Source organism: Oncorhynchus masou, chromosome 33 (genome assembly GCF_036934945.1).
Source record: "Oncorhynchus masou masou isolate Uvic2021 chromosome 33, UVic_Omas_1.1, whole genome shotgun sequence".
NCBI classification, from domain to species: domain Eukaryota; kingdom Metazoa; phylum Chordata; class Actinopteri; order Salmoniformes; family Salmonidae; genus Oncorhynchus; species Oncorhynchus masou.
Genome location: NC_088244.1, coordinates 20,881,931 through 20,908,238, shown reverse-complemented (window position 1 = coordinate 20,908,238; position 26,308 = coordinate 20,881,931). Strand labels below are relative to the sequence as shown.

At 45.5% G+C, this 26,308-nt stretch overlaps 1 protein-coding gene across 1 annotated transcript in view; it reads left to right on the top strand.

Moving 5' to 3' along the window:
• LOC135527997 (cadherin-4-like) overlaps positions 1–26,308 on the top strand; it is a 577,992-nt gene that overhangs the window by 235,797 nt on the left and 315,887 nt on the right. The window lies entirely within an intron of this gene.

The following is a 26,308-nucleotide window of genomic DNA, read 5'->3' as shown; positions in this document are numbered from 1 at the left end:
TCAATCTAAGACAGGGAGGCTGTCTAAAGGCGGGCGTGTAGGCATACAGTATACCTTAGATTGGGCCATTGTTTCCAGGTTGGGAGATGTTAGTTCTACGTTTACCGTCTCTACTGTTGTTGTTGTTGATGTGGTTTTGTTGCTGTCTTTTCATCCACTGATGATGTCAGCAGCTGGAACAGCCCCAATCCCTGGAGACTAATGACTTTTTGTCATGTCTGAACAACATGTTATTGTCCCCCCGCTCTCTATAGCTCCCTGTCTCACCCTTTCCCTTCCTGCCGGAGTGAGCTAGAGCTGCCATTCATCTCTGTCTGCTTAGGACTGGGGGACTCCACAGTTGGAGGGGAAGCCCCAGCGTTCTGGCAGAGCAGGGGAGGCGAGTGGCATATTGCACCCAGCGGGGAGTCTCCAATGTGGGCCTGGTTCGGCAGCCGGCCTGGACCAGCTTGAATTGGCCCAGCAGGATGGTGGAGGGAGGAAGGCTGGGTGGGAGAGGAGTGGAAGGGAAGGCAGGGGAGTGGTAGATGGTTGAAACATGACTCTGTACTTTGGAGTCCACAGGCAGTACCCTGGGAAAGTGTGTGCGAAGCATAGAGAGCAGGAATAGACTTGTTCACACACCATCTCACACGTACTCTACAAACCGCAAATGCAGTCATGCCCAGAAACCAAACTTTTTTACTAATTACTCAATCAACACCATCCAGCCAGTTGGCTGGACAGTTATCTTTAACTACTAGTGGTGGTTGCTTTGTTCATGTGTTCTAATGTGACGTGCATATTCATGCGCAGACACATCATAACGAGCTGCACCCATAACGAGCTTCACCCTCTGCTGGCACCGCAGTCACGCTAATTAGGCTGCCATTTTTGCAGTTTGTTGCATTCTCCAATGCTGCCTCATCCAATGCTGCCTCATCAGCCGTTCAAAGGGGTGTCACCACGGTCTCTTCAGTAGAGAACCAGCGAAGAAGAAAAACCCCACAAAAAACAAACACTATATGGCAAATAAACAAGAAATGTAGATGGATAGTTCTCCTTCTGACAGACTGCTGGAGTGTTGTGTCTTATTTTCCTCATGCTGCTGCTTTCTTTCCGGCTGAGAAGCAGATTCTGGCCAGGTTTTTTAGTACCAAACGTTCAATGCAAATCCCCGACACCAGCGAGCATCGGGAAAATGAGTCCGGGTCTCTGCAAATCTGGCGTCTGTCACACTGCATAGCGGAACAGGAGACCCGAGTGTGGAAAAGAGACTCGCTGTTAAAGGCATTCTCCCCACAGCTCTACTATTTCCACATATTTCTTTCTGTCTCGTGAAACATCACAGTTACTTGACTTCTTTATAACCCAGTCACATGAGCAATTGCATGTTCAGTAAGCCACTGTGCATGTAAAGGTATATGAGACTTGATATTAGCATATCATACCAGTCTACCATGGTAACGGCATTCCTATCAGAAATGGAACCCATAGGGTCCATAGTGCTCAGGTAAAAAGTAATGCACTATATAGGGGGATAGAGTGCTATTTGGGATGCACCAAGAGAGATCAGGTGATTAACTATCACATTCCATGGTGTATCCACTGTATCCCACAAAGTTATCCACACCAGGCCCCACGGCACTCCCTGCCTGCTTTCTTCAAATGTTCTAGTATTACAATGATTTATCCTCCTTCGCTGGTGGGGGCTGAACCCAGGGAGGGGGATCTGGAGGTAGACAGACAACACTCCTCCAGTTCCAGTGTTTTTCCATGTTCTCCTGTGTTTACAAGAAAGCCCGTTATGACATCTGACAAGCCAGCAAACATGGAAAATGTCATTATAGGGCGAAGATAGAATCCTACTACACAGGCTCTGATGCTCGTCAGATGTGAGAGGGTTTACAGAAAATTACGGATTATGGAAAACCCAGCCGTGAGTTAGCCAGTGATGCAAACATGCCAGACGAGCTGAATGCCTTCTATGCTCACTTCGAGGCAAACAATGCTGAGCCTGGCATGAGAGTCCCTGCTGTCCTACTCTTTGACCGATCTAGGACTTCTGAACAGGTAAAAACTCTCAAAGCTGCTGGGCCAGATGGAATGCCAGGGCACGTTCTCAGAGCATGCACAAAACAACTGGCAAGTGTTATAACAGACATTTTTAACATCTCCTTGGCCCAGTCTGTAATCCCAACACGTTTCAACCAGACCACCTGCATAAATTTTGATTGTCCTGTAGCACACACATCTGTAACCATGAAATGCTTTGAAAGGCCGGTCAGGGTACACATCAACATCATCAGTCCAGGCACCCTGGGCCCACTCCAATTTGCATACCGCCCCAATAGATCCACAGATGACGTAATCTCTATTGCACTCCACACTGCTTTCTCTGACCTGAACAAGATGAACACCTATGTGACAGTCCTGTTGACTATAGCTCAGCGTTTAACAGTCCCTTCCAAGCTCATCACTAAGCTCAGGACCCTGGGATGAACACCTCCATTTGTAACTGGATCTTGGACTTTCTCATGGGCTAACCAACCCCAGGTGGTGAGGGTAGGTGATAACAAATCTGCCACACTGAGCCTCAACACAGGAGCCTCTCAGGGGTGTTTGTTGTCCCCTCATTTACTCCCTGTTCGCCCACGACTGTGTGGCCACCCACGACTCCAACACCATCATCACGTTTTCTGATGAGAAACTGAGAGGGGTGGGGGATCATTTTGTTCTCATTTAGGGGAGTTTGTGAAACTGAAATAAGGGTCAGAAATAGTTTAGGAAATGTTGCATGAAAGAGGGGGTAGGAAGGACACCTCAGAAGAATTCTGAATTCTCAGGAGAATTCTGAATTTTCTAACAAATGTGTTACAACAAATATCTGCCCACTCATCGTCCCCCTCAAGACTTTCGTCCAACATTTCAACATTGCATTTACACTCTCAGCAGAAAATCGTAAGGTAACAAATGTCTCTGTGCGACTATATGAGCTTCCAACCAGCTCATTTACCCTGAAGCTCATCACCTGGGGAGAAATGTGGCTTCAGATTCAGATGGATTATTCTGGGAAATCATCTCTTAGCAAATCTATAATTCATACAGGCCCTTGAAAGTAAACAAAGTTTAGCCCATTAAGGCTGGAGACAGACAGGCAGGCAGAGTCACAGCTGCACGCTATGCAATGCAACACAGCTCAGCTGCAGAAATGATGGCCCTCTAAATGGAAGCAGAATGCTCATTAGGAGCTAGCGGTTGACGTGCATGTTGGCCCATAAGCAGCATAGCCAGGTGTGGCATTAGCATAGCATTGATGGTAAAGATGACAGAGCTCAGGCAATTAGACTGACGACTCTGTCTATATGTGTGTGTGTTTGTGTGTGTGGAGATTGATGTGCACTGATTTGAGTGTAAGCTTTGTTCCTAGCGTACAGTAGACCTTGGTGAGTGTATCTCACACAGCCAGATACACTAAATGTATGCTGAAGAGGATCATGCTTTCCTATATTTATTTCTCTCTTGGCTCTCTTTCTCTCTTTATCCCCCTCTCCCACACGTTCATTCTCTTTTCCATCAGCTCTTCTTCCTGTCTGTTTTTCATCATCTCTGACAAGTTTCAGTTTGCCTTGTTTGTGATAGTCTATAGCTACAGCTGAGGGAGTTGAGAACTGTCTAATGTTTACGTAGCTTTAGATTTTATATGTTAGTCCTCATCCCCTATTCCCACCTGAGAGAGGGGGACTGGGACCTCTTCCCCTCTCCTCCCCCTCATCCCCCGCTCTGCTCCTCCGCCGTGCGGCCCAATGCTCTGGAGACGGCCGGCGCGGCTCAAGCAGCATCTGTCTCAGAGAGAAATTACGTCTTAATCGCCCCCAAGGGAATCACTATGAGAATGCAGGCCTTTGGAGGAACAAGAACTTTCTGCCACATGGTGTGTGTGTGTGTGTGTGTGTGTGTGTATGAGTGCATGTTTGCAAGTGCATGTATGCCTTCATTCGAGGGTGTGTGTGTGTACACCCATGGTTGCAATGTTGAGCATGCAGTTACGAACACATTTGGCAACTTTACATTCTCATGGCACTGCTCTATCCCTTCAGTGAGCCAAAACATCTGAAGCCTTTTCTCCTCCTGAGCAAACCGAAGGTTTCACACTGAAATCCTAGATATTTCAGATGTCACACACCCTCCCTCTCCAACCCCAGCAGGAGAGGAACAGGGGGATCTGTCTACCCAGCTCTGAAAGCTAGCATCCCGACAGGTAGACCCTGAAAGCTAGCATCCCGACAGGTAGACCCTGAAAGTTAGCATCCCGACAGGTAGACCCTGAAAGCTAGCATCCTGACAGGTAGACCCTGAAAGCTAGCATCCCAACAGGTAGACTCTGAAAGCTATCATCCCGACAGGTAGACCATGAAAGCTAGCATCCCGACAGGTAGACTCTAAAAGCTAGCATCCCGACTGGTAGAAATCAAACAGTCATTTCCTGCAGGGAATACACCTGCCTCTCCACTGCTCTCTGAGACAATAATGGATTTCCTCACAATTAGATGTTTTTCTCCTGTAGGTTTTTAATGTTTGTGGAATTAATTATGTCACTCTGCTCTCTCTCGCTAGCTGTAGGTGTGTATGTGTAGTGTGTGTGTGTGGATGTGCTCAGTGCTCAATCTGTCAGTAGTGCTTCCGCTCCTCCACACTCTCTCAGCCAGGTCAGGACAATTAGACACATCCACCACCATGAGAGGAGATGAGCAGCTCTTAATGCCCCTGCATCCAGTGATAGGGGAGAGGACCAATACTAACACATACTGGCTAGCCTACGTCTAGGTAGAGTGAAGAGAATAAGGGTTTAGTACACATGCCAGATACTTTGATGGAAAGAGGAGAGAACTAGGGATTAGGGAGGAGGACCGGGGGAAAGGAAAGAGGACCAGAGCTTCCACACACGTTTCACCAAGGAGGATAAGCTCTTTCTAAACCTTCTACATCCAAGACGGATAGAGCTCAGCTGGTTTACATATGTTACATCCTGGAATTGGATTTGTAAACCTGCCTACATGGTTGAATATATGATAGATTGTACAATTACATCCAAATGTACACCTACATTCATGAATGTATTCTCCCAATACTTATTCCACATCCAGTATGAGGATTTGGGAATGTACACACTGGTGTGAAGGGGTCTTCCCTATGGGCTCTATTATTGTGTACTTGTCCTCATCCTGCTCCACTGACTGATGCAATGCAGTGACTGATGCAATGCTCAGGGCCAGAGGCAAGGCACATACACTAGAGGTGTTAGTCCTTATTAGAAGCACAAAGTGAACATGGAATTCCATTTCCTCCTCTCCCCCCATCTCTTCCCTCTCTCCTCCCCTCTCTATGCCCCTGCCCTGGGGACTAATACAGTGGAAATAGAGTAGACCTGGTCGCTAGTGAGTACTCAGCAGGTAATAAACTAGTATTAGATAAAGAGGGTCAGTTCATTAAAGTGACCTGCTCTCTCTTCTCTACACGACTGACATGTGTCCCCTGAGACAGAGAGTGGAGAGAATGGGCCACAGGGCCACAGAGCCTGCAGAGCCACAGGCAATCTACACTAGACATGATTGTCATTCTGCCATTCCCCCAGAGCCTCCTCCCCTCCCCCTCTACTCCATCTACCGTTCTCTACCCCTCTTCTCTTGCCATCTGTCCTTCATTCTTTCTCCTATCCTACTCTCTCTCCCTCTCCCTGGTGGTTTGCCTTGAGGTCCCTAAACTGTGTGAGTTGCTGCAGCATATACCGGTCAGACGTACTCAAGGGTAATGTGTAGATCATTCATCCTCTATACAGGTGTGTAATAGAGGGGAGAGGGGAGAGAGAGATGGGAGAGAGATAGAGGGGAGAGAGAGGAGGGAGAGAGAGGAGGGAGAGAGAGAGAGAGAGGGGAGAGAGAGGAGGGAGAGCGAGAGAGGGGGAGAGTGAGAGGGGGAGAGAGAGAGGGGGGGGGAGGAGAGGGGAGAGAGAGAGAGGGGGAGAGAGAGGGGGAGAGAGAAAGAGAGGAAGGAGTGAAAGAGAAAGAGGGTGGGAGAGAGGGAGAGAGGAGAGAGAGAGGGGGATGAGTGAAAGAGGGTGGGGAGAGAGGGGAGAGAAGGAGTGAAAGAGAAAGAGAGTGGGGAGAGAGGGAGAGGGGAGAGGAGAGAGAGAAGGGGCAGAGAGCGAGGAGTGAGAGAGAGAGAGGAATGAGTGAAAGAGAAAGGGTGGGGAGAGAGGGAGAGAGAGGAGAGAAAAAGAGTGGGGGGAGAGGGAGAGGGGAGAGAGAGAGAGAGAGAAGGGACAGAGAGCGAGGAGTGAGAGAGAGAGAATGAGGAATGAGTGAAAGAGAAAGAGGGTGGGGGGAGAGCAAGAGAGGGAGAGAGGGAAGAGAAGTAGGGAAGAGAGAGTAGATAGAGAGGGAATATATAGATAGGGGAAATATGCACACACTTTAACTTCCTGACTGATGTCTTGAGATGTTGCTTCAATATATCCACATAATTTTCCTTTGTCATTAATCAGAGAGGCGACAAAGAGACCAAAGATAACCTTGAAGGAGCTGCAAAGTTCCACAGCGGAGTTTGGAGTATTTGTCCATAGGACCACTTTAAGCCGTACACTCCACAGAGCTGGGCTTCATGGACGAGTGGCCAGAAACAAAATAAGCAAAAGGCATGTTGGAGACTCCCCAAACATATTGAAGAAGGTACTCTGGTCAGATGAGACTAAAATTGAGCTTTTTGGCCATCAAGGAAATCGCTCAAACCCAACACCTCTCATCAACCCTGTTTGTCTTCCAGAGATTTGAGACTGGGACAGAGGTTCACCTTCCAGCAGGACAATTACCCTAAGCGTACTGCTAAAGAAATACTTGAGTGGTTTAATGGGAAACATTTATATGTCCTGAAATAGCCTAGTAAAAGCCCAGACCTCAATCCAATTTAGAATCTGTGGCATGTTTTAAAGCTTGCTGTACACCAGCAGAACCCATCCAACTTTAAGGAGCTGGTGCAATTTTAACTTGAAGAGGGCCAAAATCCCAGTGGCTAGATGTGGCAAGCTTATCAAGAGACATACCCCAAGACACTTGCGGCTGTAATTGCTGCAAAAGGTGGCTCTATAAATTACTGACTTTGGGGGGGTGAATTTTTATGCACGCTCAAGTTTTCATTTTTTGTCTTATTTCTTGTTTGTTTCACAATAAAAGTGGTATGCATGTTGTGTAAATGAAATTATTCAAACCTCCAAAAAATAAATTTTATTTCCAGTTTGTAAGGCAACAAAATAGGAAAAATGCCAAGGGGGTGAATACTTTTGCAAGCCACTGTAGATGGAATTGGTGTTGACAATGGGACCTTTTTGGAACACCATTATTTTTGTCTTACTGAAAAGTACTGTCAGGGCCCAGGTCTGTGCAGAAGATCTAGGTGCTGCTGTAGGGGTTCCTTGGTTGGGGACAGAAGCACCAGATCGTCAGCAAACTGTAGACATTTGACATGAGACTCTAGTAGGTTGAGGCCGGGTGCTGCAAACTGTTCTAGTGCCCTCGCTAATTCGTTGATATATATGTTGAAGAGGGTGGGGCACAATCTAGATCCCTGTCTCACTGCCCAGCCCTGTCAAATTTTACCTTCACTATTACTGTAAAACGTTTTGACAAGGAAGTTGTCGAGAAGAGATTTAATTTGTTGCTGCCTTATTGTTTTTTTGGGAGGTTTCTACAGTACTTTCCTTCCATCTATAGCATTTGTTAATATTATGCTCTTCCTTTGGCTTTGATGCCTCATGATTGAGTATTGCTCTCTTCAAGTAGACTGTGATTTGTCTGTTATCTGATAGTGGTGTCAGTGGGCTGACTGTGAACGCTCTGAGGAACTCTGGGTTGAGGTCAGTGATAATGTAATCTACAATACTACTGCCAGAGGATAAGCTGTACGTGTACCTACCGTAAGAGTCCCCTCAAAGCCTACCTTTAACTATGTACAGACCCAGCATGCGACAGAGCTTCAGGGGATTTGACCTGTTTATGTCGTTTGTTTTTTCATAGTTGTGTCTGGGGGGGCATATTTGGGAGGGAATGCTATCACCTCGTTAGGTGTTTGTCCCCCTTTGTGCTAAGAGTGTCAAGTTCTTGTCTTGTTCTGGCATTTAGGTCGCCATATACTAGTATATGTCCCTGGAAATGATTAATCTCCCCCTTTAGGATGGAGAAGCTGTCATCGTTAAAATATGGGGATTATATTGGGGGAATATAGGTAGGACACATAAGGAAATGTTTCTCTCTTGAGAGAATTCCTGTATTCATTTCCAGCCAGATGTAAAATGTTCCTGTTTTGACTTAATTAATAGAGTGTATTAGGTCTGCTCTGTACCAAACCCTCTGAGTCTCTTCCCTGTTTCATAACTGGTAGTTTGGTGGAGGGGACTACCAGCTATCTGTAACCTAGAGGGCAACCAGTGGGTCCGTCTCCTCTATACCATGTTATTCGTAGGATGACAATGTCTGGGTTCCTGCTCTTCTGTGTAAAGGCAGGTGACCTCGGACCTTGTACAGTGGGGCAAAAAAGTATTTAGTCAGCCACCAATTGTGCAAGTTCTGCCACTTAAAAATATGAGAGAGGCCTGTAATTTTCATCATAGGTACACTTCAACTATGACAGACAAAATGAGAAAAAAAATCCAGAAAATCACATTGTAGGATTTGTAATTATTTTTTTTTTGCAAATTATGGTGGAAAATAAGTATTTGGTCACCTACAAACAAGCAAGATTTCTGGCTCTCACAGACCTGTAACTTCTTCTTTAAGAGGCTCCTCTGTCCTCCACTTATTACCTGTATTAATGGCACCTGTTTGAACTTGTCAGTATAAAAGACACCTGTCCACAACCTCAAACAGTCACACTCCAAACTCCACTATGGCCAAGACCAAAGAGCTGTCAAAGGACACCAGAAACAAAATTGTAGACCTGCACCAGGCTGGGAAGACTGAATCTGCAATAGGTAAGCAGCTTGGTTTGAAGAAATCAACTGTGGGAGCAATTATTAGGAAATGGAAGACATACAAGACCACTGATAATCTCCCTCGATCTTGGGCTCCACGCAAGATCTCACCCCGTGGGGTCAAAATGATCACAAGAACGGTGAGCGAAAATCCCAGAAAAACACGGGGGGACCTAGTGAATGACCTGCAGAGAGCTGGGACCAAAGTAACAAAGCCTACCATCAGTAACACACTACGCCGCCAGGGACTCAATTTCTGCAGTGCCAGACGTGTCCCCCTGCTTAAGCCAGTACATGTCCAGGCCCGTCTGAAGTTTGCTAAAGAGCATTTGGATGATCCAGAAGAAGATTGGGAGAATGTCATATGGTCAGATGAAACCAAAATAGAACGTTTGGAGGACAAGGAATGCTGAGTTGCATCCAAAGAACACCATACCTACTGTGAAGCATGGGGTGGAAACATCATGCTTTTTGGGGCTGTTTTTCTGCAAAGGGACCAGGACGACTGATCCGTGTAAAGGAAAGAACGAATGGGGCCATGTATCGTGAGATTTTGAGTGAAAACCTCCATCAGCAAGGGCATTGAAGATGAAACGTGGCTGGGTCTTTCAGCATGACAATGATCCCAAACACACCGCCCGGGCAACGAAGGAGTGGCTTCGTAAGAAGCATTTCAAGGTCCTGGAGTGGCCTAGCCAGTCTCCAGATCTCAACCCCATAGAAAATATTTGGAGGGAGTTGAATGTCCATGTTGCCCAGCAACAGCCCCTAAACATTACTGCAGAGGAGGAGATCTGCATTGAGGAATGGGCCAAAACACCAGCAACAGTGTGTGAAAACCTTTGGAAGACTTACAGAAAACATTTGACCTCTGTCATTGCCAACAAAGAGTATATAACAAAGTATTGATATAAACTTTTGTTATTGACCAAATACTTATTTTCCACCATAATTTGCAATTAAATTCATTAAAAATCCTACAATGTGATTTTCTGTTTTTTTTCTTCTCATTTTGTCTATCATAGTTGAAGTGTACCTATGATGAAAATTGCAGGCCTTTCTCATCTTTTTAAGTGGGAGAACTTGCACAATTGGTGGCTGACTAAATACCTTTTTGCTCCACTGTTTATTCCAGGATTAGATAGTAAAAGCTAGTGTCTAGTGTTGTTTTTGTATGATATAGGCTCGGAACATTACAGTAGGTGTGAGCAGAGCATGTTGAGCATCTGATAGTTCTGCAGTTCTGCGAGACAGTCTCGCTGGTCTGGGCGGGGTGTCCCTTTCTCTGTTCCTCCTGTGTGAGGTGCTGGGGCAGCGGTTGAGGGTGATGTCCTTCAGGACCCTGGCAACGGTGGGGACTGCTGCCTTGTAGAGGTGAACCTGGTCATGAAGGCTATTCAAGTCCAGGGTGGAGTGGTGGGCCAGATAAACATTTGGTTTTGAGGCATAGTCCCAGGAAATGCTTGCATTCACCCACTGTATGGTGGCAGGGTGGAAGTATTTTTGTGGTAACATGGTGGAGATAACCACTTGTGCGTTGGGGAAAGTGGAAGAGGCTTTGTCAATCACTCCCCTGAGTGCTGTGGCCACACTTTCCTGCTGGGCTCTCAGGTCATTTGTGCCTGTGTGTATTATGATGTTGCTGGGGGACCCTAGACAGTCCCCTGACAGCAGCTCCAGGGAACGCCGGGTGAATTTAGCAGGGGGGGGGTACAAGGAGGGGGGAGTCTGCTGTGTTGTTGGATCCTGCTTTGTCTGTTCTGCTGTGGTGTTAAGGCTGTGGTCGAGGTCTGAAGCAGGCTTTTCTGTTGGCTTCTCTGGGGGGGTGGCCAGCTTTCTCATGACTGGTTGATTGTCGCACCTCAGTTCTCACTTGTTCCTGCAGTGCTGTTAGCTGTGCCATGTGTTCCTTTCCCTCCTCCTGCAGTGCTGTTAGCTGTGCCATCTGTTCCTCTCCCTCCTCCTGCAGTGCTGTTAGCTGTGCCATGTGTTTCTCTCTATCCCCATGCAGTGCTGTTAGCTGTGCCATGTGTTCCTCTTAAGTTCTCTCACCTTAGACCGAAGTGCAGTCAGCTCTCTCAGACATCCATCTACTGTTGAAGTCGGACGTTTACATTCACCTTAGCCAAATACATTTAAACTCAGTTTTTCACAATTACTGACATTTAATCCGAGTAAAAATTCCCTGTCTTAGGTCAGTTAGGATCACCACTTTATTTTAAGAATGTGAAATGTCAGAAAAATAGTAGAGAGAATTATTTATTTCAGCTTTTATTTATTTCATCACATTCCCAGTGGGTCAGAAGTTAATATACACTCAATTAGCATTTGGTAGCACTGCCTTTAAATGGTTTAACTTGGGTCAAACGTTTCGGGTAGCCTTCCACAAGCTTCCCAAATAAGTTGGGTGGATTTTGGTCCATTCCTCCTGACAGAGCCTGTGTAACTGAGTCAGGTTTGTTGTCCTCCTTACTCACACTCACTTTTTCAGTCCTGCCCACACATTTTCTATAGGATTGAGGTCAGGGCTTTGTGATTGCCACTCCAATACCTTGACTTTGTTGTCCTTAAGCCATTTTGCCACAACTTTGGAAGTAAGCTTGGGGTCATTGTCCATTCGGAAGACCCATTTGCGACCAAGCTTTAACTTCCTGACTGATGTCTTGAGATGTTGCTTCAAATATCAGTAGAATTTTCCTACCTCATGAAGCCATCTATTTTGTGAAGTGCACCAGTCCCTCCTGCAGCAAAGCACCCCCACAACATGATGCTGCCACCCCGTGCTTCACAGTTGGGATGGTGTTCTTCGGCTTACAAGCATCCCCCTTTTTCCTCCAAACATAACGATGATCATTATGGCCAAACAGTTCTATTTTTGTTTCATCAGACCAGAGGACATTTCTCCAAAAAGTATGATCTTTGTCCCCATGTGCAGTTGCAAACCATAGTCTGGCTTTTTGATGGCAGTTTTGGAGCAGTGGATCCTCCCTTGCTGAGCGGCCTTTCAGATTATGTCGATGTAGGACTCGTTTTACTGTGGATATAGATACTTTTGTACCTGTTTCCTCCAGCATCTTCACAAGGTCCTTTGCTGTTGTTCTGGGATTGATTTGCACTTTTCGCACCAAAGAACGTTCATCTCTAGGAGACAGAACGCGTCTCCTTCCTGAGCAGTATGACGGCTGCGTGGTCCCATGGTGTTTATACTTGTGTACTATTGTTTGTACAAATGAACGTGGTACCTTCAGGCATTTGGAAATTGCTCCCAAGGATGAACCAGACTTGTGGAGGTCTACATTTTTTTCGGAGGTCTTTGCTGATTTCTTTTGATTTTCCCATGATGTCAAGCAAAGAGGCACTAAGTTTAGAAGGTAGGCCTTGAAATACATCCACAGGTACACCTCCAATTGACTCAAATTATGTCAATCAGCCTATCAGAAGCATCTAAAGCTATGACATCATTTTCTGGAATTTTCCAAGATGTTTTAAAGGCATGTTTTAAAGGCATATGTTAACTTCAGTGTATGTTAACTTCTGACCCACTGCAATTGTGATACAGTGAATTATAAGTGAAATAATCTGTCTGTAAACAATTGTTTGAAAAAATATGTGTCATGCACAAAGTAGATATCCTAGTCTGTTAACAAGTGTATGTAAACTTCCGACTTCAAATGTATCTCCACCTTCAGCCCACTGGGATCTGTAGGGCTTCTCTGTTTTGTGTGTCTGTGCTGTCTGGAGTGTGTGGACGATTCCTCTGAGCTCCACCATGTCTCTCTCCAGCTCTGTGAATTTATCCCTCTCAGTGATGGAGGAGCAGTGCAGTTGTGGACCTGGGTGTGTTCAATGCTGGGGGGGTGACTATCCTCGTTTGCAGGACAGTTTGAAGAGGAACTTTCTCTCTCTCTCTCTCTCCACCCCTCTCTCAATTTTTCTCCTTAATCCTTCTGCCTGCTAGTGGTGATCAGTCCATAAGGCACTCATTGCAGCCCACCTACCCGGGGATAAATCAATACACAAATTACAACACAGAAGCCATTATTTAAGTCAAGGTTCCAGCAAGAAAATGATTGTTCTCTGTTCAGGACTACCAGAACAAAATAATAATTTCCCCCTCTCTTCATTACTCTCTCTGGTGAAGAAGGGCACCAGAGGGAACTAAAAATCCATTTATGCCGACACCTAATGACGCGTTACTCTGGCTGACTAACACGCCATTAGGTCTAGGCGGACTAAAATGTATGATGATGTCGAGGGGAGAAAATGCTTGTCAATCAATGCCTCGTCAGCCACATGTTCTCATCTCTTAATGTTGATAATGGAGTTATGAGTGTGCAGATGTGTGCTGCGTCATGGACTGTTTTGAATCTATGTAATGCAGAGGTTTTTTCCAGCACAGGTGTTCAGTTTCCCACTAACTCTAGTTCATCATCTTACTAATACTATTTATCATCATTACAAGGATATATATATATATATATATATATATGTATATAGAGAGAGAGAGAGAGAGAGAGAGAGAGAGAGAGAGAGAGAGAGAGAGAGAGAGAGAGAGAGAGAGAGAGAGAGAGAGAGAGAGAGAGAGAGAGAGAGAGAGAGAGAGAGAGAGAGAGAGAGAGAGAGAGAGAGAGATACTCTTTATTGGGTCTGGGGGCCCACCACACATTAAATGCTCATACAAAACCACAGTTACACATCAATTAAAAACACAACTCCAATTCCTCCTCCACAGTAACTACACACAGCATATACCATATACTCAAAAACAGATCGATATTGTTGACAAGTTTATAATAGGCAAACTCAACCCTTAGTCTCGCTGCCAACATTCCCTCCAGCATTCCCACCACATCCACAGACCCCTGTCCCCGAATGCTGTTCTTTCGGGTCTTCCATATCGCTAATTTTGCTGCCCCTAACACAAAATTAAGCAACACAACTACACCCTTTTTTACTTTGGCCCAAATATATACAGTTGGGAAGAGAAAACCTCTCCCAACGTTGGGAACCAATCATTGATCAGTTCAGTCATCCCAACCAACCTGGGACACAGTAAAAACAGATGTGCCAGAGATTCAGCCTCAGCACAGAATGGACACCCCTCCCCAACAGTAGGGTCCAGGTGTACCAGATGCATGTTGGTGGCTATGGCTCCATGTATTATCCTCCATTGGAGGTCAGCTGTCCTCTTATCAATAGGCAGTTTGTATAATGATCGCCAACAGCCTTTTGGAGAGGCACCTGGACCAAGCACATCTGCCCACCTCGTCGATTTTACCCCTTCCAGGGAAGAGGCATGGGACACCTTTACACATATTCTGTACATGGCCTTCTTTCCCACCTCCTTGAACTCCCACCGCTCCGGGTATCGAAGGAAAGCAGCATCCCCACCTCCTTGAACTCCCACCGCTCCGGGTATCGAAGGAAAGCAGCATCCCCACGTCCTCTTCAAATGCCCCCATCACAGCACTAACAATCAGTGCAGGGAACATAATCCAGACCCTCCTTCCACCGATCAGAATTGGAAGTGTCAGTCACATACTGCAGATGAAGTACTGACAAGGAGTCACAGACCTCAGCAACGACCTTCCTCAGTAGGCGAGATGATTGGATCCCCGCTCTTTCTCCCAGCTCCTCCAACGATCTGCTCCTGCTCCGCATCAGATGACCCAGCTTGGTACACCCCACGCCTAACAGGCATGAACGTAGGCTAGCTGAACCCAGAACACGGGACTGGATGGCAGTGTTGTGAAAAAGAGGCTCTTCAAAAAGCCACATCCCTGGTGGCGTGCAGGCCTTACAGGACTTGACAAAGACTCTCCAAGCCTGCATAACAGACTCATAAAATGGAGTCAGGCCAGTCAAATCACCCCACTCCAGCTTTAAGAGGAAAAGATGCCTGTCTCAGCCCAAACAACCCGCTCTCCTCATCAATATGTAGGCTGTTTCAACCCAGCTAGAACAGTCTCTGTACAACAATCTCTGGGCTGCTAGGAACCGGAAAGCCGTGATCCTAGAGGAAAATGTCCACCAGGCCTTGCCCACCCTCGTGCAGTGGCAGGTACAGGGCTGCAGCTTTAATCCAGTGTTGTCCACACCAGAAGAAATCGGCAAGGGTCTTCTGAAGCTCTTGTATCAGACCCTTTGGTGGCTGTAAAATCATTAGTCTGTGCCACAGGGTAGAAGCAGCAAGATTATTAGCTACCAGGACCCATCCCCTATAAGACAGCTGGGGCAACACCCATTTCCACCTTGACAGTCTAGCACACACTTTCTCCGCTACACCCTCCCAGTTCTTTTTCTGAAAGACATCGGAGCCTAGAAAAAAAACCAAAGTCTTCATCCCATCTCTGCCCCACTGAAGCCCCCCTGGTAACCTTGGAGTGGACCCCATCTGAAGCTGACCTGCCCACAGCGCTTCACTCTTTCCCCAATTGACTCTAGCTGAGGAGGCCCCCTCATACACCTTTAAAGTGTTTGAGAGAACCTTAACATCCTCACCCCCTGTAATAAAAACTATCACATCATCTGCATACGCAGACAGTGCTATCGTGGGACCCTTCATTACACCTGGCACAGAGAAACCAGTAAGCTTCGCTCTTAAAAAACAAAGCATTGGTTCAATCGCCAGACTATATAACTGCCCTGAAATTGGGCATCCTTGCCTGATGCCCCTTTGGACAGGGATGGGGCAACTTAAACCACCACCCACCTTCACCATACACGAGGCTCCTGCATACAGTAAATTCACCCAAGACAGACAAACATCCCCAAACCCAAAGGCTTTCATTGTTTTAAATAAGTACTGATGGTCCACACGATCAAAAGCCTTCTCCTGATCCAACGAAAGTAAACCCACATTTACATCAGACAGTTTACAAATGTCTAAAACATCTCTTATCATAAACAAGTTGTCAACAATAGAGCGATCAGGTATACAGTAGGACTGGTCCTTGTGGATCAACACTCCCAGATTGTGGATCAACCTGTTTGAGAGACATTTAGAAACAATTTTGTATTCTGCGCACAGCAAAGCAACAGGTCTCCAATTTTTTATGAGAGCCAAATCCCCCTTTTTTGGCAACAGTGAAAGCATCGCACGTTGACAGGATACAGGAAGAGAACCCTCATGAAAAGATTCACATAGCACTTCATAAAAATCCTCCCCAATAGACCCCCAAAAGTGCTTATAAAACTCAGATGGTAAACCATCGATGCCAGGGGCTCGGCCTGTTGAGAGCTGCATAACTGCTGTGGACAGGTCCTGCAGTGTAATGTCAGCGTCCAATGTGACTCTCTGCTCAGGTCCCAATTGAGGAAGACCATGTAACAACTGTTCAGTACACAGAGAGTCACAATCCTCCGCCTTATAAAGGGACGAGTAGAAATCCACGGCATGTTGACGCATTTCAATATCATTCGTGGTCACCTTCCCATCAGGGAGACAAAGGCAGACCATCTGTTTACGTTGAAATGTCGACTGTCCTAGGTTAAAAAAAAGCACTAGGAGCATCCATATCCTTGAGGGAAGTGAAACGAGACCTAATCAAGGCACCCTTCACTCTTTCATGCAGAAACGACCTCAGTTCATGTCTCTTGTCCTGTAAATTCATGACTAGTCCAGGGTCGTTCTGAGTGAGCAGCTTCAATTCAACAGACTTGATGTCCTGTTCAAGGGCCTTGATAGTCTCTTTAACTTCAATTTGAGACAGAGCAGTACACTGTTGACAAAATACTTGTATTTGGGCCTTCCCAACCTCCCACCATTGTCTCAAGGACTCAAAATTCCCCTTTATAACCCTCATTTTTTCCCAAAACAACAAACACCTGTCACAAAACATGAAATCATGTAACAATTTAACATTAAAATACCAGTAAGGTGATGACCTTCGTGGACAGGACAAGTGAATATCAACAGTAACAATATGATGATCAGAGAAACCCACAGGAGTAATGGCACACTTTCCAACCCTACTACAGTATTGCTCAGATACATACAATCTGTCTAATCTTGCTGCACTGACACGACCTTCATTAATTTTTAGCCATGTGTACTGCCTAACTTTTGCATTCCTTACTATCCACACATCAGACAGCTCAAACTCAGTTAATAGGCCAGACAGGCAAGTGGCTGACCGCAAGTGAGGTTCTTCAGCGGTGCGATCAACGGCAAAATCCACTGTACAATTCCAGTCACCCCCTAAAACCATACACCCCTCTTGGTCACACTGTCTTAAGGTTTCCTTTATTTGATCAAAAACAGCAATACGCTCTGTACCCTCATTAGGAGCATAAACATAAAAAAATAAAAAAAACATAACATCCACCTTGACCAATAAAACCAGACCCTTGACAATCTCTGTTGTAGATACCACAGTCACCCCTAAGCCTGAGGAAAGCAAGATTGCCACCCCAGCACTGAAATTAGTACCATGACTGAGTACATGCTGCCCCTCCCACCACATACCCCAGTCAACCTCATTTTCCTCATCGCTATGTGTCTCCTGTAGGAAAACTACATAAAGTCTTTTCTGTTTTATTACTTCTAATACCCAAGCCCTCTTAATCCTGTCCCTTCCCCCATTAATATTAAGATAACCTACCCTTAGTACTTCCATATAGAAAAGAGAAAAGAAAAGCAGAAGAGCCCACAGAGAAACCAACAAGAAAAAAGACACCCTATGAAGCATGATCATCATCATTATTTTTTTCTTCTTCTCTTAACCTGACTACATTTCCCACCACCTTTTGCTGCTGCAACAGCAGTAATACATTTCCTCAAGCGAAACCGCTTCTTCTCACTCAATTGGTCTAACCCCACCGTCTTCTGTAACATCACAGCTGACCTCACAAACTTATCAACATCAAAATAATCTGCCAATTTGACAGATTTCCCAAAAGTCTGATCCAGAAACTCATTTACCTCCTCTAGATCATAAACTGAGTCATCACCAGCAGCTGTCATATTGAAAGAGATATCCATATAATTCTCCTGATCCTCAGCTGAGAATACAGACAACTGACTCCCCTCTACCACATCCCTTTCAACACTCCCCACTTGCACCTCATCACTCGTACCAAGCATCTCCTCCACTACATGGGAGACTAGCCCCACCTGAACATCACTACTCATAGTGGGCATCTCCTCCACTAACTGGGAGCCTAGCCCCACATGAACCCCAGCACTCGTAGTGGGCATCTCCTCCACTACCTGGGAGCCTAGCTCTACATGAAAACCCTCCTGTACCTCATTACTCGTAGTGGACATCTCCTCCACTACCTGGGAGCCTAGCTCCACATGAAAACCCTTCTGTAGCTCATTACTCGTAGTGGGCATCTCCTCCACTACCTGGGAGCCTAGCTCCACACGAAAACCCTCCCGTACCTCATTACTCGTAGTGGGCATCTCCTCCACTACCTGGGAGCCTAGCTCCACATGAAAACCCTCCTGTAGCTCATTACTCGTAGTGGGCATCTCCTCCACTACCTGGGAGCCTAGCTCCACATGAAAACCCTCCTGTACCTCATTACTCGTAGTGGGCATCTCCTCCACTACCTGGGAGCCTAGCTCCACATGAAAACCCTCCTGTACCTCATTACTCGTAGTGGGCATCTCCTCCACTACCTGGGAGCCTAGCTCCACATGAAAACCCTCCTGTACCTCATTACTCGTAGTGGGCATCTCCTCCACTACCTGGGAGCCTAGCTCCACATGAAAACCCTCCTGTACCTCATTACTCGTAGTGGGCATCTCCTCCACTACCTGGGAGCCTAGCTCCACATGAAAACCCTCCTGTACCTCATTACTCGTAGTGGGCATCTCCTCCACTACCTGGGAGCCTAGCTCCACATGAAAACCCTCCTGTACCTCATTACTCGTAGTGGGCATCTCCTCCACTACCTGGGAGCCTAGCTCTACATGAACCCCAGCACTCGTAGTGGGCATCTCCTCCACTCCCTGGGAGCCTAGCTCCACATGAACCCCCTCCTTTACTCCATCACTCATACTGGGCACCTGCTCACCAGTCTGAGGAACTGGCTCTTCAGATACATCCTTACCTTCTACAACAATACTGTTCTGTAGCATAACATTTCCTTCTAATACAAGTTGCAACCCCGTGCCCTCAACACGGATAACTTGTTCCTCAGCAACATGTGCTTTTGCTGCTCTACCGCTGTCGGTCCACCTCACCCTACATCAGAGGGCCCAGGCGTTACTATGACCACCTGCGCCCCTCCCTCTGCCTTCTCCCTTTTCGGGCAAGCATGTCGCTTATGACCAACATCCCCACACGAAAAACACCGTTGACTACCCGTACTAGCATAAGCCATATACATTCTATTGTCATACTTGATTTTAAACGATAACTCTAAAGTCTGCTCCGGTGAGTCCAAAAACATAAACACCTGTCGCCGAAATGACATTACCTGTTTCAACGCCGGGTGTTTGCAACCCAACGGGACAACCTTAATTGAACTGGCGAACTTCCCAAAGCGCAATAACTCGCGCTCCAAAAGCTCATTTGGAATAACCGGTGGTACATTTGAAATTGTGACCCTTGTTGACGGGGAAAAAAGCGACGTAACTTGAATAAACATTCCTTTAAGAAGTACGCCATGCTCAACCATACGATCAACCAGACCCTCTTCCTTAAGAAGTATGCCATGCTCAACCATATGATCAACCAGACCCTCTTCTTTAAGAAGTACGCCATGCTCAACCATACGATCAACCAGACACTCTTCTTTAAGAAGTACGCCATGCTCAACCATACGATCAACCAGACCCTCTTCTTTAAGAAGTATGACATGCTCAACCATACGATCAACCAGACCCTCTTCTTTAAGAAGTATGACATGCTCAACCATACGATCAACCAGACACCTCTTCTTTAAGAAGTACGCCATGCTCAACCATACGATCAACCAGACCCTCTTCCTTAAGAAGTATGCCATGCTCAACCATATGATCAACCAGACCCTCTTCTTTAAGTACACCATGCTCAACCATACGATCAACCAGACCCTCTTCTTTAAGAAGTATGACATGCTCAACCATACGATCAACCAGACCCTCTTCTTTAAGAAGTACGCCATGATCAACCATACGATCAACCAGACCCTCTTCTTTAAGAAGTACGCCATGCTCAACCATACGATCAACCAGACACTCTTCTTTAAGAAGTACGCCATGATCAACCATACGATCAACCAGACACTCTTCTTTAAGAAGTACGCCATGCTCAACCATACGATCAACCAGACCCTCTTCCTTAAGAAGTATGCCATGCTCAACCATATGATCAACCAGACCCTCTTCTTTAAGTACACCATGCTCAACCATACGATCAACCAGACACTCTTCTTTAAGAAGTATGCCATGCTCAACCATACGATCAACCAGATACTCTCCTTTAAGAAGTACGCCATGCTCAACCATACGATCAACCAGACCCTCTTCTTTAAGAAGTGCACCATGCTCAACCATACGATCAACCAGACCCTCTTCTTTAAGAAGTATGACATGCTCAACCATACGATCAACCAGACCCTCTTCTTTAAGAAGTACGCCATGATCAACCATACGATCAACCAGACACTCTTCTTTAAGAAGTACGCCATGCTCAACCATACGATCAACCAGACACTCTTCTTTAAGAAGTACGCCATGATCAACCATACGATCAACCAGACACTCTTCTTTAAGAAGTACGCCATGCTCAACCATACGATCAACCAGACCCTCTTCCTTAAGAAGTATGCCATGCTCAACCATATGATCAACCAGACCCTCTTCTTTAAGTACACCATGCTCAACCATACGATCAACCAGACACTCTTCTTTAAGAAGTATGCCATGCTCAACCATACGATCAACCAGATACTCTCCTTTAAGAAGTACGCCATGCTCAACCATACGATCAACCAGACCCTCTTCTTTAAGACGTACGCCATGCTCAACCATACGATCAACCAGACCCTCTTCTTTAAGACGTACGCCATGCTCAACCATACGATCAACCAGACCCTCTTCTTTAAGAAGTGCACCATGCTCAACCATACGATCAACCAGACACTCTTCTTTAAGAAGTAGACACTCTTCTTTAAGAAGTATGCCATGCTCAACCATAAGATCAACCAGACACTCTTCTTTAAGAAGTACGCCATGCTCAACCATACGATCAACCAGACACTCTTCTTTAAGAAGTACGCCATGATCAACCATACGATCAACCAGACACTCTTCTTTAAGAAGTACGCCATGCTCAACCATACGATCAACCAGACCCTCTTCCTTAAGAAGTATGCCATGCTCAACCATATGATCAACCAGACCCTCTTCTTTAAGTACACCATGCTCAACCATACGATCAACCAGACACTCTTCTTTAAGAAGTATGCCATGCTCAACCATACGATCAACCAGATACTCTCCTTTAAGAAGTACGCCATGCTCAACCATACGATCAACCAGACCCTCTTCTTTAAGACGTACGCCATGCTCAACCATACGATCAACCAGACCCTCTTCTTTAAGACGTACGCCATGCTCAACCATACGATCAACCAGACCCTCTTCTTTAAGAAGTGCACCATGCTCAACCATACGATCAACCAGACACTCTTCTTTAAGAAGTAGACACTCTTCTTTAAGAAGTATGCCATGCTCAACCATAAGATCAACCAGACACTCTTCTTTAAGAAGTACGCCATGCTCAACCATCCGATCAACCAGACACTCTTCTTTAAGAAATACCACCACAGCTTTATTCATCCGGGATGCATAAGCAATATTCTCATAGCCTACCTTCTCTCCTACGGCGACCAGAAACTCCTCCACCGTGACAGCAGCTTCAGTAACACACCTAAAGCCGTGCCGAAGTGACAGGGATGGCATCCCCAATCGGGCTGCCATCCCAGCCAAAATCAGGGTAATTTCGATACGAAAAACAAAATACACCATGCTCAACCATACGATCAACCAGACACTCTTCTTTAAGAAGTAGACACTCTTCTTTAAGAAGTACGCCATGCTCAACCATACGATCAACCAGACACTCTTCTTTAAGAAGTACGCCATGCTCAACCATACGATCAACCAGACCCTCTTCCTTAAGAAGTATGCCATGCTCAACCATATGATCAACCAGACCCTCTTCTTTAAGTACACCATGCTCAACCATACGATCAACCAGACCCTCTTCTTTAAGAAGTATGACATGCTCAACCATACGATCAACCAGACCCTCTTCTTTAAGAAGTACGCCATGATCAACCATACGATCAACCAGACACTCTTCTTTAAGAAGTACGCCATGCTCAACCATACGATCAACCAGACACTCTTCTTTAAGAAGTACGCCATGATCAACCATACGATCAACCAGACACTCTTCTTTAAGAAGTACGCCATGCTCAACCATACGATCAACCAGACCCTCTTCCTTAAGAAGTATGCCATGCTCAACCATATGATCAACCAGACCCTCTTCTTTAAGTACACCATGCTCAACCATACGATCAACCAGACACTCTTCTTTAAGAAGTATGCCATGCTCAACCATACGATCAACCAGACACTCTTCTTTAAGAAGTATGCCATGCTCAACCATACGATCAACCAGATACTCTCCTTTAAGAAGTATGCCATGCTCAACCATACGATCAACCAGATACTCTCCTTTAAGAAGTACGCCATGCTCAACCATACGATCAACCAGACCCTCTTCTTTAAGTACACCATGCTCAACCATACGATCAACCAGACACTCTTCTTTAAGAAGTATGCCATGCTCAACCATACGATCAACCAGACACTCTTCTTTAAGAAGTATGCCATGCTCAACCATACGATCAACCAGACACTCTTCTTAAAGAAGTATGCCATGCTCAACCATACGATCAACCAGATACTCTCCTTTAAGAAGTACGCCATGCTCAACCATACGATCAACCAGACCCTCTTCTTTAAGACGTACGCCATGCTCAACCATACGATCAACCAGACCCTCTTCTTTAAGACGTACGCCATGCTCAACCATACGATCAACCAGACCCTCTTCTTTAAGAAGTGCACCATGCTCAACCATACGATCAACCAGACACTCTTCTTTAAGAAGTAGACACTCTTCTTTAAGAAGTATGCCATGCTCAACCATAAGATCAACCAGACACTCTTCTTTAAGAAGTACGCCATGCTCAACCATACGATCAACCAGACACTCTTCTTTAAGAAATACCACCACAGCTTTATTCATCCGGGATGCATAAGCAATATTCTCATAGCCTACCTTCTCTCCTACGGCGACCAGAAACTCCTCCACCGTGACAGCAGCTTCAGTAACACACCTAAAGCCGTGCCGAAGTGACAGGGATGGCATCCCCAATCGGGCTGCCATCCCAGCCAAAATCAGGGTAATTTCGATACGAAAAACAAAATACACCATGCTCAACCATACGATCAACCAGACACTCTTCTTTAAGAAGTAGACACTCTTCTTTAAGAAGTACGCCATGCTCAACCATACGATCAACCAGACACTCTTCTTTAAGAAGTATGCCATGCTCAACCATACGATCAACCAGACCCTCTTCTTTAAGTACACCATGCGCAACCATACGATCAACCAGACCCTCTTCTTTAAGAAGTATGACATGCTCAACCATACGATCAACCAGACCCTCTTCTTTAAGAAGTACGCCATGCTCAACCATACGATCAACCAGACACTCTTCTTTAAGAAGTACGCCATGCTCAACCATACGATCAACCAGACACTCTTCTTTAAGAAGTACGCCATGATCAACCATACGATCAACCAGACACTCTTCTTTAAGAAGTACGCCATGCTCAACCATACGATCAACCAGACCCTCTTCCTTAAGAAGTATGCCATGCTCAACCATATGATCAACCAGACCCTCTTCTTTAAGTACACCATGCTCAACCATACGATCAACCAGACACTCTTCTTTAAGAAGTAGACACTCTTCTTTAAGAAGTATGCCATGCTCAACCATACGATCAACCAGACACTCTTCTTTAAGAAGTACGCCATGCTCAACCATACGATCAACCAGACACTCTTCTTTAAGAAATACCACCACAGCTTTATTCATCCGGGATGCATAAGCAATATTCTCATAGCCTACCTTCTCTCCTACGGCGACCAGAAACTCCTCCACCGTGACAGCAGCTTCAGTAACACACCTAAAGCCGTGCCGAAGTGACAGGGATGGCATCCCCAATCGGGCTGCCATCCCAGCCAAAATCAGGGTAATTTCGATACGAAAAACAAAGTACTTAATTCTACCACAACAAAAATAATAACCTTAATCATGCACAGAAGAAAACAAAAAAAATGCCACCAAGAAATAGCAAACCGAAAGAAAGTTGTGAATATCTAACTCTCCACAACACACGCACTCCTTCACTCAAACAATTCCCAGCATGCACCAATCACTCCCAGCATATATATATATATATATATATATATATATATATAGAGAGAGAGAGAGAGAGAGAGAGAGAGAGAGAGAGAGAGAGAGAGATTTAAATATTCTTTATTGCGTCTGGGGGCCCACCACGCAATAAATACTCATAGACACCTAGGGAGGACTTAGCCAGTCCACAGTGTGGGTTTTCCACCCCCCCAGCAGCAGTACAGAAACTTCAGTCCACAGTGTGGGACTTCCACCCCCCAGCAGCAGTACAGAAACTTCAGTCCACAGTGTGGGTCTTCCACCCCCCAGCAGCAGTACAGTAACTTCAGTCCACAGTGTGGGTCTTCCACCCCCCAGCAGCAGTACAGAAACTTCAGTCCACAGTGTGGGTCTTCCACCCCCCAGCAGCAGTACAGTAACTTCAGTCCACAGTGTGGGTCTTCCACCCCCCAGCAGCAGTACAGAAACTTCAGTCCACAGTGTGGGTCATCCACCCCCCAGCAGCAGTACAGAAACTTCCGTCTGCCCCTAATTGGTGCTATTAATATTGGTTAAAGTTTTAATACCTATTTATTAAAACTTTAAAGAAAATGAATTATGAATCTCAAAGGCGATGTTCTATATAAAGATTTGTGAATCAATTATTGATGTGCGACCACTTCATTTAATCTGCAGAGATCTCATTCCTAAGGTCCATTATTAGGTTCAATTATCAGCATTAAATACATCTAAGTTCCTTTTGAATCATTCTATTTTAACTGCTCGAGTATTTAACGGCTCAAAAAACGACGTTTGCCTTCATTAGATAAACGTCATAACATCGATATGGGCTTGCTGAGATCCTGTTACTCAGAACTACTGCAGCCCCAAGCCAAGCTTAGAGGCAGTACCTGGCCTTTAAAAGAAACCTTTATTAATGAAGTCCATGCCAGAGAGAACCTTGGGATGTGCTGTTTTTTCTCCATATGTATCTCTGGTCTTTGACAGTGGGTCTCAAACGTAAATTGGGTCCGAAACATAAATTGGGTCTCAAACATAAATTTAGAGTCTAGTGAGGAGGCAGCTAGCTATATACAGAGTGGGAATCTTAATGTACACCAAGTGCCTAGCTAATTCGGCCTGTTTATATCATTAACCTCTTACATCTATGGGGGCGCTATTTCATTATTGGATAAAAAACGTGCCTGTTTTAAGCACAATATATTGTCACAAAAAGATGCTCGACTATGCATATAATTGACAGCTTTGGGAAGAGAACACTCTGACGTTTCCAAAACTGCAAAGATATTGTCTGTGAGTGCCCCAGAACTGATGCTTCAGGCGAAACCAAGATGAAACTTCAAACAGGAAATGAGCAGGATTTTTGAGGCTCTGTTTTTCATTGTCTCCTTATATGGCTGTGAATGCGCAAGGAATGAGCCTACCCGATCGATCGTTTCCCCAAGGTGTCTGCAGCATTGTGACGTATTTGTAGGCATATCATTGGAAGATTGACCATAAGAGACTACATTTGCCAGGTGTCCGCCCGGTGTCCTCCGTCGAAATTGGTGCGTCATCTTCAACTGCACGTCTTTTTCCAAGCGATTCAGTGGAGAAAGTAGACATCCACGAACGATATATCAATGAAGAGATATGTGAAAAACACCTTGAGGATTGATTCTAAACAGCGTTTGCCGTGTTTCAGTCAATATTATGGAGTTAATTTGGAAAACAGTTTGCCGTTTTGATGACTGAATTTTCGTATTTTTTGGTATCCAAACGTGATGTACAAAACGGAGCGATTTCTCCTACACAAAGAATCTTTCAGGAAAAACTGAACATTTCCTATGTAACTGAGAGTCTCCTCATTGAAAACATCCAAAG